Raw genomic sequence first — 15,739 nt, forward strand, 5'->3', positions numbered from 1 at the left:
TCTGATGAAAATCAATATTGACTGTAGTGGTTCCATTCATGTAACTCATCTCCATACTGTCTTCATCGATATCAAAATTACGATTATTGAATTGAATGGAACAATAGGAATCTATCATCTTGTCAAGAGAGGTATACTTAAACTCATTATAAAATTATTCAAGAAGAATCGTTCTAAAAAGTAAGTTCAATTTCTAGGTTTATTATAAATTGCAAATATAAAAGTATTTCCACAGTAAAGGTACTTGATATTTTCATTGCTTTATCACAAAAAGTACTTCATTGTTTCCATTTTATTTTTCACGATTCAGAAAAGGAAAACTCACAAAACTTCTAACAAGTATCGTTTTTACAGAATACGATCGTCTGGATAAACTTCAAATCGGGATCTAACAATGTAGAGCAGAAAGAAGACACGCGCAGGAATACTATGGAACAAATAGACAACCTTCGACCACGAAAGGAAGTCAATTTGTCGGGTACAAGGCGATTACTAGCTGGTTCCTCTCGCTGGCTAGCGCTTCACGGCTACTTCATTCCGAGCAACAAAGGTTCGACAATTAATTCTGCCATGGAAGAGCTGGGTCAAAGGCTATCAGGCTATTACCCAACTTAATGTTCACGTAGTTTATCGGTGAAATCCACCTGGCGACAATAAAGGATATCAACGTTGCTAGTGTCCTCTGTCATCGAACAATTTCCGTATGGAGCTGGGAAACTTTGTCCACTGTATATTCGATTTCAGTTTCATATTTCGGATACCAATATTGTAATTGAACACCTTTATGTAGCACAATATAGTTGTTTCGCGGTTATGCAAATGGAGTGCAAGGGGTATCGTGAGGATTGAAAGATAATTGAAGTTAAGGTAATGCTTCTTGGAAGTGCAAAAGTTGGAACTATCCTCTGAGTGGCTTCTTTAAAAATAATTCAAATATAAGAAGAGAAGAAGTTTAGCAGTACATAGGTGCAGGTTGAAGTTCGCGTTCAGATAAAATTCACCTAGATTCTACTGCCCTCCCACAAAGACACTTTTCTTTGGAGCTAAAGCATTATAGAGAGAAAAGTGGATTTCGCGAGGTGGACCTGTATTTAATGGGGACTTTCCTCTGTCTCTGTGTATGTATCATGAAATCCTGAGTTGAGTAATTTTATGTCTATTTATTATTTCAAAGAGTGGATTCAGTCTAATTATAAATTAAGAAAGAATCGTGTAATAAAAAGAAATTAGCAGATCTGAGAAATAAAATATCTTTTCGTCCTGTTAAATGAACGAAATAAAAACGTGCAATAATAAAAATGAAACTATTAAACTGTAAGCCAATGTCATAGCTATTTTTTTTCCTTTTTACTATAGAACACTTTTGTTTATAAACACCTCTGATTTGTGTACTCTAATCTTTATTTTCATACATCACTCCTTTATAACTATAGCCAAGTTCTACCGTCAACACTATTCTGTCCAAGTTAGTTGCAACCAGAAACATCTACCGTCAGATGTCCACAGCTGCGAATAATCTGTTCTCCAAACGACACTCCTGTGTTGTGCTTCTGAACTATGATAGAAATGAAAGAACATTGTGAAGCTGGATAGAATACTGACAAATGATAACACGAATAAAAATTCGTGAGTATCCCTCACAAAAAAGACTCTAATACCATTAAAGAAGCAATTACAAAGTTGCTCAAATTACTAATCACAACCTTGCGCACCTTACTGAAGCAAATAAAGGAAACCCATTACAAATGCGCTTGGTGCATAATAAACTTAAAACATGAAAAGCATTATGGCTCACTTAAAATCACTCAGAAGTAAATTCATTGATTTAGCAATTCCTATAAGAATAACTCCTCTCTAAATAGTTCTTCTAAGAATAATTCTCCTAAGAACTACGAAATTAGAAAGAAAATAGAATAAAGGATTGAAGTAATAAAGAAATAAAGTTCTTCCGCGTTGAGACGCCTCAAAGTAGGAGTGAATCAAATCAACCGACTCCTCTCGAATCAGCATATTCTTCCAAGAAATGATCGCTGAAGCGATTTGGGCTGCGAATTAGCGTGACTGTTTCAAGCCATTTAACCCTCCTCCTCGACTGCACCCTCCCAAGAGACCCGTGACTGTCGCCCGAGGTTTCGACCTATTTAACAGACTTCTGGCTGTTAGATGTCACTCGGCCCAGCGTTCATCTACGATTCGCGAACTCTGCCCTTTGATAGCTCGTATCTCTGCGTTCGTACCGCAGACTTCGCTGCAATGCCGCGTAGACGCGCCCCCGCGTTCGATTCCGCGCCCCAGTTTACTCAGCGCTTGGTTCAGCTTGGCTCGTGCAAGCTCACGCGCACGCAATATGCCCGCCTTGTCGTGGCCCCTTACGCTAATGCAATCGCCTGCATATCGGTTGTAATAGCGCCTCGACTACCGATGGCGACACGAACAGGGCAGGCGAAATTAAGGGGGCGTATTGAAGTAAACTGGTTCCTTTGTTTCGCGAAATATGTCGGGACGACTGAGCAAAGACTATCAACTTCAACTGCTTTTTCAGCTGTTCAAGCAGGGTTGAAGCTTTGAGGAAATTTTCTTGCGCACTGGAAATTAGTGGAAGATACTTTATTGAAAGATATACACCCCTGTTCAAATGTACTAGGGTACCTGCTATCTTCAAAGACAGATATAAAGACACGTATAAAGAAGACATCGAGGTTTCTAGGTTTTTACGAATTGTAAGTGAATTATAGATTGTTAATGTTGCTGTATAACTATCTTAGACAGGGCACGTTTTAGAAAATTGAAACTAAATTCGTTTAGAAAGCTGTTTGAGCTGAGTAATTAACGATAAAACAAAGCAGATTCTAATTAATTTAAATATGGAGTTGTTCAAGGTCCCAGAAGTTTTTCGAGATTTAATTAATTGAATTCCACTGTGGAAACTTCGCGGAGAAGCGTTTAAACGACACTTGTGCTAGTAACTCAATACTTAACTAAGACTGAAACTCGTCGAGCAAAGAATATGAAATTTATACGCAGAAGACTTCTAAAGTTTATCCAGAGATCTTCCTAATTACGAAATGCGAGAAGTTGAGATCGTTAAAAAGGCTGAATGAGCGAAAACATAGAGAGAACGAATATGCTTAGTTTCAATGAAAGCTGCGTAGACACCTACGGTGACATTATCTGGAAATGTATAGTAATAATGCACAGCACAAGCAATGTCGATGCTTTGGCCTATTGACTTTTCTTTCAGAGCAGAGTTCAATGGCTGCTTAACGTGGAATAGCCGACTAATTAAACACTTCTTGTACATATGTAGTCCTTTGTATTCAAAGCATACGGTAGAATGAGCTTCTCTCAATTTGCATATTCAACAGCATCAAAAGGGAAATTTGAAAAGTTCGAATTTTCTGTGACTGCAAACATCCCCAAATTATTTAATACCTATCTATGAAACAAATGCCAAATTGTTTTCCTTCTCTAATTATACCTAATAAGAAAAACTATATAAATGGTACAGCATCAACCTTAATTTTGAAATTATAGAATAGATTAGACTTAAGAATAGAAACACAAAAACGAGGTCATTGATATAAAAATCGTGAACATAAGATAAATAATTTCACTGGGCAATTAGCGTTCCCAATTCGAAATGGTATTTGAAATAACGTTAACTAATAATGGCAATTATTTAATAACAATTATTAATATTATAATTAATTAATTAATAACAATTAATTAAGAATTAACTAATAATGGAATTAACAAACAGCTTCCTCATTTTTATACAGTTCCCTGTTTATCGTTTCCAGTAACACAACACTCATCTCCCTATAGGTAGATACGTACACAACAGGGAAGAGAAAACAAATTAATTTCGCAAGTATTTAACCTGGAGGAAGTGTTGCAATATAATCATGACTTTAATTAGACTGCAACAATATCATCCCTTCGCAAAAAGGATTGCATCGACGTTACCACCAATTACCCTGCAATGAAATTTTTCAGAGAAGCTTAATTACGCGAGACTCCTTTTAAGCAAACTATCTCCTTAATTATATTTCTTTTCACTGTTTCAAATATTAAATACATTAAAAAAACACAAGCAGAGACATCATAAAAGAAGAATAAAAAATCAATATCCAAAGAAAACAACAGCAACTAAACATCTTATTACTATAGAATGTACAAAAATCGAGTAGAATCTTTTTCACTGAAACTTTCTCAAGGGTCACGTTTTCGCCACACGTACGACAACTAATGAAAGATCCCGCGCGGGAAGGCCCGAAATACACGAAACACCGCGTCTAACGTTGTTACTTTTACGGTGACAAGAACCTGCTCCTACAGTATCCTATTTTCCCAGGAACAGCGCGAATAAGAAGTTTCAAGGCGAGGCGGTTTCGTCAGGAAACAGCTGGAGATTTACGAGGCCGCTGTGGGAGCTCCCCGCAGCGATTTAGCGTCTGGATAAGTCGAAAAGAATGAGTCGCGGTGGAAAGTTGGTGGCGACGGTGAACGAACCCCAGGAAAGTCGTACGAATCTGGTGTTTTCCATGCCGCAATGCAGGGGGCCCAGTCGTTAACTCGACCGTTCAACATCGACTCAGGACATTCGCCCCTACACGCAACATCCAAGTCCTCGCGTGTACGAGAATTCGCATGACGATTATCGTGGACGTTTTGGGGCCGCGAGAAATCGTTCCAAAACGCTGGAACGTCATTGGTCGCTATAGGAACGACAAACGTCTGGCTGGTAGCCCATTAGTTCCGGGTTGCCGCGCAGAAGAAGCGGAATTTGTCGGTCCCGTGTTGACGCAACTAATAGGAAGGGTGGGCGAGAAAGGGAGGCTGGACTGTTGCGCCGAAACTGCGAGGAGGAAATGGTCGTCTTGGGGCCAAATTGTTTTTGTGGGCTCCGGATTACAAATTGAAGAGGTTCTAGTTGGGTAGCGTAACTACTAGGGTAAAAATTCAATAGGAATTTGTTGGGTGAAGAGAAGAAGAAGAAAATTTGTTGGATGTAGGAAAAATGTTTAAGCTAGCTAACTGGGGCTAAATATGATTTTTAAGACTTTAACATTGTAGAAATGTAGAACTTGTGGTAATGGGAAATGACCTGTAGTTTATAGATCTTGGGAATGATTTTAATGTAAATTTTGGCGACTAACTTGTGTTTTATTGCACTTTGTTCCTTATATGTGGCACAAAGTTTTGATGCAGACATTTACGTGTTACGACAGTGTTTATGCAATAGCATTGAGACACGATCAGTCGTGCAGTATTGCGGGATATCCTTCTTAAACTTCACTGTATGCGATTCAAGTGGTAGGTACTGCGACAGAAACGTGATATTGCTGCTTGCATTTACGACTCATAAAATACTGACTCGATAGGGGCACCCAAACTCGGGGAATACTAACCGATACGAGAATATATTGTAAAAACAAATGCAGAGACCGAGCGAACATTCGTGGATCAACTTTATCGTGAGATAAATCTACTTGTGTAAATGGGTACACAATTTGTGTATTACGTAGACCTACACATGTAATTTCTGTATCACGTAGACCTCCTGATAATGATGTGCGAAATGTTTCTACTTTAGAAACGGAGTAACAGGGTTAAATACCAAGTTCCATCTGAGTGATTGCATAATTTCTTTTCTCAATTTCTGCAGCTACCAGTAGGTTCCAGTCTTAATAAATTCACGTATGTTCTTCAAAGTTCATTATTAATTTTTTCAGAAACTGTAATTGTCTGACAAAATTTATTTCATACAAAAATAAAAATGATTTCTATTCCTTTTTTTGTACAGCATCTAATACTACTGAGTGCTCTGCATAAGAAAAAAATAAGTTAAAGTCGATAAAGCGTACTTCTTCTGATAAAAGAAATAAGTTCGATCACGAAACGAGCTCTCATTTCATTACTATACCAATCTACTAATGTTCATAAAGATACCATTATCAAGGCGTCCATAAAAGAAACTTGTCATCGATTCCTTATCGAAATAAGAAACTTCAATGTTTAAGATATTTGCATTGTTAAAAAAAATCTAATGATCAATGCTGACCTCGGGTAGCTAAAATTCATTTCAAATTTTTCTAAAGAGATCTCCAAAGCCTAAGAGCCACGTGCAACTCGCAAGCCACAGTTTGGCTATCATTAATATATAATTATCTATAATTTTACATATTTAAATTAATATGAAAGAAAATTCTTTATTGCACGGAATATTTAGTTCTCAAAGATTTAAACAATAGTATATTGTAACCCAGCGAGTATAATGTAAATGTTCAATGATAAGAGTCATAGTATGGCTGAAGCGTCTGACCAAGAACGAGACCAACTACTTATGGGACCTCTCCTAAAGATGAGGTTACTCCAGCATACCACTACCACCCTTGTCATTATCCTCAGCTTCCATTAGTTCCTACTCTCTATACCATCTGACTGAAATACAATTAAAATTGATATATCTTAGCTCGATTTATAATCTATTAATACACAATAATTCCATTATCCAAAAGTAGAATATTTTAATCATAATTCATTATACATGCTTGACATTTTTCTATCTTCAGGAACTATACCAGTCCTTAAAATTCAAAGCAGATAAAAACAAGACAAGTTTTAATAATGAAGTTGCATAGTTTTTATATCTTCAAATAGGAATAATTCTATATAAAATTATTATTCTGTCAATCTTTCATTATTTTCTTTTCTTGAAGAATAATATTTTTCACGATAATTTCATCCTAAAATACACAAGAACATTCCTAGTCGCCCAACACTTCCAAAATCACCAATATTCATGAAACATTAAACAAAAACAGCATGCACGAAGTATTTTAAGCCTTTCACGTGCAAACAATCCAAAAGAAAGTTTTTGTTACTGAAGTCCATTGTTCCATGAATATATCACACTGCTCTCTTCTCGAACGCTCAGCAGACGTTCTGAAATTCTTACAGACCAGAGTTCCAGCACATATTAAATCAAATTACTTCAAGCTTAATCGGTGAAAGACTCGGCGCTGTCTGCCTTTCAGAAAAAGTTTCAAGAACAACGGCTTCAAGTTCCAAGGAAAACCCAAGCCAGGAAAAAGCAACGCTGCCGTGATGAACTTCAGCGCGAAAGGGTTAAAGGAAAGTTTCGCTAGAACAGATAACTCTACTAGTTTCGAATTGTACTCCGCATGCGTCCGTGCAACGTTAATTCAGGATACACCAACTTACACTCAAGACATTTCGTGCAACAAGTATATAACACACTGTTCTTTTTTAACGTGGCTGTGCACAATACCTGCCGATCGTTTCGCACTTAACACTTTGTACGTTTCGCTTTTTTTTTTCAATAGATCGCCGAATTTATGAATATCCTGGAGAGTCGCCTCGGTGTTTTGCGAGATTCGTCAAAGTTTCGATGCTTCCAAGAATAAAAGCTCGGAAATATTGTTGAAGAATAAACTCGAAATTTATAAAGGTTTCAAAAATACTCTGTCTTCTTTTCTTTCTTTCTTGATTCTTTCTCTTCTTCCTTCAACGCTTCTACGTTAATTGACTGATTTCTCCACTACAGAATGGCCCCATGGATAGCGGATAAGTAAAGTTGATATAAATTGAGGTATGCTCCAATAAAAACTATGAATTCTTTTCTTCTTTATTTTTTTTTTTTTCAAGGGTTGTGTCCTCTTCTTGTTGGTCCACGCGTTGTACCTTCAGTGGTCGATCCTTATCATGCAGATTGACTATGGACGAATATTCTTCTTAGCTTAAGTACTCCCATTTGGATTTATTCGTGCTGGTTTCAGTGTTGGCCCGTGACTGTAACGAAGATCGCGTTCCCCGATGAAGTCGATTCTTTTTTCGTTCGTAAACTGTGCAGGACTTTTTACGAAGTTTGAATAAAATTTGTGTGATTGGGGACTTTGTCGAATAGGTGGAACGAAGTGGTTTTCAGAAATCGTTAGCAATAAACGAAGAGAAGCGTTAGAGAGGCATTAGCGAATCGGGAGGCGATCCAGAGGTTAACGTTTTTCCAATTGGAGGCATTTTAGTGGTTAGTGGCGTGGAAGTAATTAGAGTCAGATGCATACAAACGGTATACGCAACCCAGAGACCACTCTATGAACTCAGTGCCTAGATCAAAGTAGTTATCTACTCGACTATGATCTCAAAGGGCCGACGTCAAACATCCGCTCGGTTAACAAAGTCCTCGCAAATTTTCGGAATAGAGGCAATTAAGTCACAGTGTAAAAATTAAAGATACGAAATCATAGGAATGAAACTTTTTTAAAAACAATTTTGTTAGAAATTTAAGAGAGAAAGGTAGGTATTACTCTTCAACATTGGAAAAAATAATTTTACTCGTCTCATGTATTTAATTCTAAAAGTCATAAAAATTAATAAAATATGTGAAAGCATGAGTTTACTAAGTATAAAAAAAATTGCACATATTTACCAATGTTTTACAGGTAGAAGGGTAATAATTAATTAAGTACGAGAAGAAGAGTAAGTATGAGCACTTTTAGTGGAAGAAGAAAGTATGCACAGAGTCAATCAAAATTTCTATTTGAAAATTTAATCGCTGAGTTTCGGATCAAAGAGTTATGCAGCGTCTGAAACTACGCTCTCTAGAAAAACATCATGTAGTCCTCTTCCTCTGCTAAATGTCTGGCCTTTCCTTGGAGCCATTTCGACGATAAAAATTCTCTCCAAGATACTACCCCTTTGCTTCGTTTGAATTTCATATGACGAACAATTTTTCTCTTTGCAATCGCACGTGCTGCTATTTCCTATAAAAATACCTTTCAATTGAAGAAAATGAACTTCCTCAATATTTCTTTTCACAGGCAGTTGAAACGATTTACGATTATTCAACAGATTCTACATTTTTGTAACTATAATAAAAATTACTTTTATCAAAATAGAGAAGAACTATTGTTAGATTCGTTTTATTATATTATAACTAATTCATGAAAACGAATTCGAAAGGATTGAAGAGAATGAAAAAGAAAGAGCCAATTATCGAAATCTTTGCAATCCCATTCTATTATCTATAAATATATCAAATGATAATAAGAAGCATGAGATGTGCAGTCATCTAAATGATCGGTGCACTTTAAAATTCCAATGACTCCCTGTACGAAAGTACAGAAGGCACTGGTATCGCATTCGGGAAAAAGTGTCTGAGGTAATTTCACTGTCAAGCTAAAATATCGATATTTTATACTAAACTAACGCTCCACTTGAGTCCTGGCCTGTATCTACGAATAACTGTTACATGGGCTCTCCTTTTTACGTTAAATTGAAACGCCACGCGTTTGCACTCTACGTCATACGTTTTGTTAAAATAAATATCGACTTTTGTTAATTCTTTTATCGCACTGCTGTCAGAACGTGTAAAAGAAGCCTTCGTCAACCAGGGCTCAAGCAATTTTATATTTAATCTCAGAAAGAGATTCAATCGAATCGTTGAACTCCACCATTTAATGGTTAAGTGAAGTAAGTCCTCTGAGAGATTAATTTTTACGTAACACCATACATAAAAATGATAAATAAGTAAATTAGGAATTTTGTTATATAATCTACTGACAAAAACGTTATACTAATACTGGTAATTTTCCACTTTGCAATTGAATATAAATTGTGTACACGTAAATTCACTCTGAACAAAGAGTGAATCAGGAAAAGGAAACAACCGGTTACAAGTATTAAAACAAGATATTATAAGTAGAGTGAAGATGGAAGTAAAAGAATCAATTTAAACAAAGTCCAACCCGTCTGAATCGAATTAAATCCCTCACCCGCGGCTGCACCATTACTGACAGGGAATATCTTCGTGCGCAAAAATCATGAGGATCCATTTATTTCCCTTTCGTCATTTTCACGGTTGGGCTTTATTTCCACAAGACACTGATCGAATTACCGCGAAGAGAATGTAAAGATAGAAGAGAGTGACAGTTGACAGTAATATTTCTCAGTTTGCTACATCTAGAGCACCTCCTTCACGGATATCTGTTAATGGAATACCTGGAAGCAATTCTGCAAACGTCACAGTGCTCCCAAGGTAAAAATTTGTCTCGCCCACGATACGTATCCTGTTTGATCGATGAAACGCGAATCTCTATTGACAGCACTGCGCAGAATTGTTGCAGAGATTTTAAACGCATTCCATCACTTTGTCCCTCACTTTTGATTCGTACATGACCATGGTCAATTTTTATTAACGTATACAATACCTCTTTCTGGTAAATTGTAGGAAAAATACAACTAGACGACGAATCGATTTTTACTGGAAATTGAATTATTTTACTTAAATAATTTTCGACCTTTTTAGAAAGTTTCTTTATTGTCGTTTTTAGATATTCTGTATTTCACTGATACTACTTCTTGTTTTCGAGCCAATCAATCGATTGCAAAATACAGATGTTTTGCAAACGTGAAATTGTTGAAATATAACAATACCCAGCATATAAGCGCCCCGTCGAGTGTGCAATTAATCTACGTGCAGCCTGTACTAGACGTTTACATGCAATTATTGCATAACTGAATTTGGTTCACTATCAATAACGGTTCATGTGAATTGTATTTCGACGTGAGCTTTCATTGAAAGCTAAACTTATATGGTACAAGAACGATATCAAAAATCTTGTCATACATCATACGTAACTTTTTCCACAGTTTGAATATTCGGAATATTTCAACGTGCTACAAGGTCAAAATTAATGAGGAGAGCTCACCTAAAAAATCATGTTCATTTTGAAATCTTATATTACTTTTACTTCTTTTCGTGGAAAAACTTTCTACGATACAAAGTCCTTTTCAATATCAAGCAACTTCAGTGAGAACTATTAATCTCTTAAATATCTCATAAACTCCTGTTCCATAAGCTTCTATTTGTATATTAAGTTTATATTTATTGTGCTTCTTATAAATTGCTGTTTCTCCCTTCTTGGCAAAGTTTGTACATATTTCTTTGACACCCTTTTATATTATTACACCAACACGAATTTCAGTACTTATAGAGGATGAGATATAAACCACGATATAGTTAAAAAGGGGGCGGCTTTTCATGCAAAAATAAAGCAGTGAAAGAGAAATAAATTGTGCTTCTTTCGATCCTCATTTTCGAGGAAGTAGGTTCTAAAAAAAGCTTATTAGATATGCGGAAGATTGTAGTCGTTTGCATGGCGTCTGTCCATTGCTTACCACTTCTACTTAAAATCTAAAGTTGTAGCATCTACATCGAAATTTCTGTAAACTATTAGATACAAAGAGATTAAAACTTCTTATAAGTAAATTATAGAAATGTACAAAGCTAAAAAAAGTGGAAATACATTACTTCGATTTTCCTGTAACAATGATAATAAAAGTGGTAAAAGTAGTATTAAAAATGTAACTTTTTTGGGAGCAAAAATTAATAAAGAAGAAAGTATTTCACACATTTCCACGTCGTTTTCCCCACTCGTTAAATCACACAAATCATATTCCATCCCTGGAATCCCAGCAACCAAACAAGTAAAAACCGATAATTTAACAATCCTTAATTATTCAATGAAAAATTCTCTATATATTTGCAAATTTTGCCTCCCTTCGATAATTTCTCCTAAAAACGAAATCCCAGAAACGAGAGGAAACACAACAGCAGAGAAACGAGGACATTCGATGGGTTTTGTAGCTTCATTTGGTTGATCGTTTCTCGATCTGTAATTAACGTGCACCGCGGCGCGCCACAAACGACACCTGTCTACTAATTTCGCGGCGGACATGCCATTAGACGCAGAATATCCGATTAATTGCGGAGCTTTTCATCCGACACTCCTGGCACACCCCACGGCGAAGCGAGAGACGGCCGCTGACGACGTGCTCGAGGGTCTGAAAGTGCTAGATTAAATTAAAGCTCGACCGTGCTACAACTTGATCTTTAAGGAACCCACCCTCGCCACGACAATGGGCGAAGGATGATGGAACGAACGGAAAATCTTCTCCTTCGCCTCACCGATTCCGTTACGTCTGCATTTAATTGGACACGTTCCACGAGCGCGATAGAGGGTCGGGCTGGTGCGATGAAATTGTTGATCTTCGTTTGTTAATTGAGACCTTGATCACGGTGCGTTAGGCTTCGATGTCTTCTAGCGTAATTAACTGCCGAACACTGACAGTGCTGCTCGGCTGTTTAACGTGCGCGTGCTTTTTACTTGATTTGTGCTGTGATTTAATTGCAGGTAGGTCTTAACGATATGGGGTGATAAATTGCAGCACTGTCGATAGTATAGTTTATGTTGGGATTGGAATCTAATTTAATGGACGGTGTTTCTTGTTAGTTTTGAAAATATTGTTTGCGCTGGTAAAAAGGGAAAGAGGTTTATTAATTAAGGGATATTATAATTTTCGTGTTAATTCTTCAGAGTAATGAAGGGCGGAAATGAAGCTTTTAGAAAAGTGAGAAAATTTGTCTTGACCTCTGCACTCAATTTAGAAGACAAAGGGACCGCGGTTCAACGAGAACCTAATTGCAGGGGAATTACCATTTGCCAAAAATCTCTCAGCGGACGAGATAATAAGGGAAAAAGAAGGAGAGAAGCACAAGTTGAATACATTTTTCTGGCACCCTCGAGAGGATTAATGAAGATTTAAGAACGTTATCTTCCTACGTCCGAAGAAGGTTAATGAAGATCTGAAGTTCGCAATTTTATTTCACAGAGGAGAACTCTGTTTCTACTAATTTCTGCATTCATAGAGCCACTGCATGCTCTTGAAAAATGTCGATTTATAGTTCTTGAAGCTCACCCCGAGGTGTCGAGAAAGGCACAACTGCATATAATAGGCAATGGAATAAAACAAGCGAGAAATTCATAAGGCCTCTATGAAGTAAAGTGAAAAGTCAAGGAGTACTCTAAAAAGCTCTTGCATTTTTCCCCGCGAGCAAGGTTTCGTTTCTAAAGAACCAGCGTTACGCAACAACGAGTGGGTGATAGCGATGCGAAAAATCTGCCCTCACCTTCGCAACTGCACGTTTGCAGGATTCTTGCTGTTCCGTCAGCCGGAAAATTCAATGAGAACGTGAAAAATTTTCGCAAACTGTGTGTTGAAGTGAAGATAAGAAACATCTGACGTTCAATCTGATAACATTAATTTCTCTTCGGTTGCATTCTGGTAAGGATAAAAATCGAGAGAAGAAGAGTAGAAATTAACTTGTAGATATATTAATCATACCTTTCCACGTTAAATGATGAAACCACAGATATTGAGGAATATGGCTCTCTGCCCATATTCTTTCGAGAAAAATTGGATTAAAATTAGATGCAATTAATACACTCCCCTTGACGATAGTACACAGACAGTAAAATAAAAAATCGAATACCGCAGTTTGTGTGCATGTGTTTCACAGATCCATGGTGATTATGTTCAGTGACATTAAGGACAGGATTGATATTTTTAATAAAAGTTTGAGGCATAGTGGTTGAATCAGAGGCGAAAATACTCGATTTACAATCCTCGATAGACGACAATGCGTCACGCACTTTTCTCCGAACGAGAGGTGTATAAAAAATTTAATCTCGATCCTGATTACACGAGAAGACTTTAAGGGTGATGCTTGATTGCTAGGAATAGAGGAATCCCGAGTCGGTTTGAATTAAATATCCGAGTCGCGACGTCGATCGTGGAAGTTTACAAGATGGAAACGAAAAAAGATTTCAATCTTCCAGAGCGATCAAGAACGGGTGAATCTGCTTGCGTTACCGAGAGCAGTTTATTTAATGTGCCCTCTGACAGGATTACGAAAGCTACCGAAGTGAAAAAGGATTAAACGTGGCTAAATGAAAAAAAAGAAAAATGAAAGAAAATGTATCGTTTCTCTGTGAAAGAAATTGCTGTCTAAGCTACCTGCTTTATGTTACAGACTATACGATCTTAATGGCAGTTCTCTTTGAAATGGGCAGATATTTGTTAGAAAATAAAAAGTGTAAGTGTTTTATAATCTGTAAAACGATTGAAAAATGGAGAATGATGATTTCAGTGAAAATTATTGAGTTCTGTTAGTACTATTCTAATATCAATTACAGTATCACGTAGCTTTATAAATCTACTATACGATATTTCAAAATATCGAGAAAATCGGGAGCATAAAAATAATGAAAGAAGGTTACAAAAAAATAGTTCTGTTTTGTTTCACTATCGAGTTACAAGCACTTTGTATTCCAATAATCCTCGTCATAAACCGAGCTACTCTAATATTTGCATAATGAGAATTATTGAAATAGAAAAGTGCTTGTAACTCGGGAACAAGGCCAGAGAAGATAAACGTTTACACGAACTTTTTCCATTACTATTATACTCTCAATTCACTCGTGACGATTAGAAGCATTATGTGTAATCGTAACTCACCATATAATCCTTACATTAATAGAACTTTTTATATGCTTCTTGCATTCAAGTACACTCATAATTTAAATTCCAAATAAAACACTCAGACATTCCAAGCCTTTGAAACCCTCTCATAGAATAAAATTTCTCCCCCTGTAAGCTAAAACTGAAACTATTCAGAATGTGCATATCGTTTTTGACAATCTAGAAAAAAGTAATATCTATATTCTTAACCTACTTTCAAGAATCCTACTCTTCTTGATTGTTCAAGAGAATAATTTTAAATTGACTTCCGAGTGCCACGTTTACTTAACAAATGCACTCGGTACGTTTGAAGACGATAATCCCATGCACGCACGAGTAACTACGTAATGACAATTTAGGAAATCAGTGAGACAAAAGGACTTGCTTCTAGGAGAATAAACAAATTCAAGGGTGCACAGAGGAGAACTGCAATGTCGAGCATCGTCAGTTCACTTCAGTAAATTCTCATGAAGAATGCTATCTGCTATTCACGTGTTATTATAATACAGGTAGCAATAATCGTTCACTCTCTTTTGCCTTTCCAATACTAAACAAAACTCCATATGAAGGAATTTAATATCTTCTCCACTAACAATTACGAAACTTCAAGAGTCCCCAAGCTATTCTAGAGAACACTTCACTCAACTTAATTAAGTTGTTCTATAGATTCAATTCCTCCCATAAGTGATTCACATAGCCAATCTGCGAAGATAGCATCACCAGATATTTTAAAAGAAGAACGTATACGATTTTACTCGCAGTAAAAACTTTCAGGCAAATACCAGTCGAATTGAATGTTAGATGAAAAAGCAATAGATTAATTACAGGATCTTCTCTCACTACCTCGCGAATTAAATTTCAATAACCTACCTCTCTCACGAATCCGTTTTCATCAACGATTTCTAGTTTCAACCATTCATGGCTACTCAAAGGATAGGAAGAATTTGTCTGCGTCTATTTGGGTCACTGTTCATTGCGATATGACTTCAAATGGAAGGGAAAGCAGATTTAATCGGAGTTAATCGATACGCTAGAATGTCCTTTATCTATTCCTCTATCAAGGACACATAAATGGTTGATACTCAAAAAGCCCATAAATGAAATGCTCGTTAATAACAATATATTGAAAGAGACGATTTGTCTGTCATGCATGTGACACTTCACGGTAGGGAAAGTGTCCAGTCTTGTCAAGGCATTTCTTTGACCTCATTTCGATTGTTCTCATTCTGTGTTAGACGCTTTGCCAAATCAACGATGCATAACGTGCACTTTCAAAGGAAATATGACTCTGGTCATACGTATAGAATATGAATTTTCCACGTTCATTGTATCATGGTCGATACCCAGTAGTTTG

The 15,739-nt window shown here is 36.6% G+C and overlaps 1 protein-coding gene across 7 annotated transcripts in view; it reads right to left on the reverse strand.

Annotated features, from left to right (window-relative positions):
* Slo2 (slowpoke 2) overlaps positions 1 to 15,739 on the reverse strand; it is a 142,582-nt gene that overhangs the window by 97,262 nt on the left and 29,581 nt on the right. For 2 of the 7 annotated variants that reach the window (XM_076375636.1, XM_076375641.1), the window contains exon 1: positions 7,228 to 7,357. The exons of 4 other annotated variants lie outside the window; for them this stretch is intronic. The gene's annotated coding sequence lies outside the window, so the exon portion shown is untranslated. Of the gene's footprint in view, positions 1 to 7,227; positions 7,386 to 15,739 lie in introns of those variants that run through there. One more of the 7 variants, XM_076375637.1, reaches the window with a different exon arrangement.

This window comes from Calliopsis andreniformis, chromosome 3, assembly GCF_051401765.1.
Source record: "Calliopsis andreniformis isolate RMS-2024a chromosome 3, iyCalAndr_principal, whole genome shotgun sequence".
Taxonomy (NCBI): Eukaryota; Metazoa; Arthropoda; class Insecta; order Hymenoptera; family Andrenidae; genus Calliopsis; species Calliopsis andreniformis.